Below are 337 nucleotides of genomic sequence, written 5' to 3' on the forward strand. Positions count from 1 at the left end.
TCTCCCTCTGCCTGCCTGGCGCTTGGTCCCAGTTCTGAGGGTCCCTCCCTGGGGCTGGGGAGGCCGGCCAGCACAGGGTGGCCCTGGGCCCCATCCCTGCCTGGGGACCTCTAAATGTCCCCATCCTTGTCCTCTCGTCAGACACTTCCCCGGGCGCGGCTCCCGGCAGCCTCTGGTCCCTTTGGACCTAAGCGCGGCCCAGCGAGTTAATGGCTGAGGCCAGGAGGGGGCTCCCAGCTCTGTCCACGAGGGGAACTGTGCTCGGGGGGCAGGCAGGCAGGTGGCCGTGGGCGCCTGGTGGGCGTGTCCCGGGCCAGGCGCAGCCTGGGTGCGGGTC

General features: G+C 70.9%; 1 protein-coding gene across 1 annotated transcript in view; it reads left to right on the forward strand.

Moving 5' to 3' along the window:
- Window positions 1-337, forward strand: part of KCNT1 (potassium sodium-activated channel subfamily T member 1) — a 59,102-nt gene that overhangs the window by 51,905 nt on the left and 6,860 nt on the right.

Source organism: Pteropus alecto, unplaced genomic scaffold (genome assembly GCF_000325575.1).
Source record: "Pteropus alecto unplaced genomic scaffold, ASM32557v1 scaffold67, whole genome shotgun sequence".
Taxonomy (NCBI): Eukaryota; Metazoa; Chordata; class Mammalia; order Chiroptera; family Pteropodidae; genus Pteropus; species Pteropus alecto.